Source organism: Sinocyclocheilus grahami, unplaced genomic scaffold (genome assembly GCF_001515645.1).
Source record: "Sinocyclocheilus grahami isolate Dianchi unplaced genomic scaffold, SAMN03320097.WGS_v1.1 scaffold44238.1, whole genome shotgun sequence".
In the NCBI taxonomy this organism is placed as follows: Eukaryota; Metazoa; Chordata; class Actinopteri; order Cypriniformes; family Cyprinidae; genus Sinocyclocheilus; species Sinocyclocheilus grahami.
Window position 1 is genome coordinate 1 of NW_015524634.1, and position 1,116 is coordinate 1,116.

Sequence of the window (1,116 nt, forward strand, 5' to 3'; positions counted from 1 at the left end):
CCCAATAAATCATTCTGAGGGATCCACTTATAGATTCTGGTGTTTGCACCAAGAGTATCTGGCTTCTCTCCACCGTATCGCCATAAAACCTGCAACACATTTATACAACCACACTCTCAACTGATCAGCAGAAAATAGCAAAGAAATTACATTGAGATTTGAATTGTGACAAAGCTAAATTACTTTCCCTCATTCCAATCACATCAAGAAGCAGTGCTTATGCAAGTCATGGATGAAAAGACTGTAACAATGGCCAGTTACCTTCTGTGGAATCTGTGCCAGTGCGGAGGCGATCATATTGCTCGTCTCTTTGGGCATTTTGTCTATCATAGACCCCAGACTGAAGACCACAATCCCATCATCCCCTGAGCTCTGTACAAACTCCTCCATGTCCTACACAAAAAAGACATCATGAACTTAAGGTCTGAAAAGTGACTACATAATATATTTCTGCAAAATGTAAAATACTGTATATGCCGCCACAGGTACAATTCACCGCAGTTTTCAGGTGAACGGCGCTACTAATATGACTAAAAGCAGTTGATAAAAGTACTAAGGCACTCCCCCACTGCTGAATCTTCAGTGATATGCCAAAAGAAATTATATTTAACAGGAGGTCTGAATGTGAGGTTGCTGTCTTGAATGTGATACAGTTAAATATATATATAAATAAATAAAACAATGTATTTCTACTGAGATTCCCATATACAAAGTGATCAGCACAATCCAATTCAAGAACAAATGATTCTTGAGTCAATTCTTTTTACTGAATCAAAAGCATACAGCACGAACAATGTAGTTTGATTCCCGAACAATTTACTCATATAAGCCAGTTGTTTTAATAAATTGGTTCAGAAATGCTGAAATACTGAGTTAACTGAACAGAATCCATTCAGACCGGTCACTGAACATCTAACTCACTGCAGTGAAATAATGATAACGCCTTATGGATCTGTAGGTGTATTTTATGAAATTCAGATCTCCCTTTTTCTTATTAATAGCAAATGAGGTAGAATGTTGAAAAAAGACAGATGCACCTTGGGTAAGGGTTTGGCAGGGGTGCAGTGAAGTCCTCCAACGTATTTGAAGTTGGGCAGGAATGGCCGTGGAAACTCA

At 38.4% G+C, this 1,116-nt stretch overlaps 1 long non-coding RNA gene across 1 annotated transcript; it reads right to left on the reverse strand.

Moving 5' to 3' along the window:
- Positions 1 to 6: 6 nt before the first annotated feature.
- LOC107580774 (uncharacterized) lies at positions 7 to 1,113 on the reverse strand. Its single transcript, XR_001608703.1, has 3 exons — positions 1,038 to 1,113; positions 262 to 393; positions 7 to 89 (listed from the first exon to the last, which is right to left on the reverse strand). It is a non-coding gene; the product is annotated as an uncharacterized lncRNA (long non-coding RNA).
- Between the last annotated feature and the right edge of the window lie 3 nt (positions 1,114 to 1,116).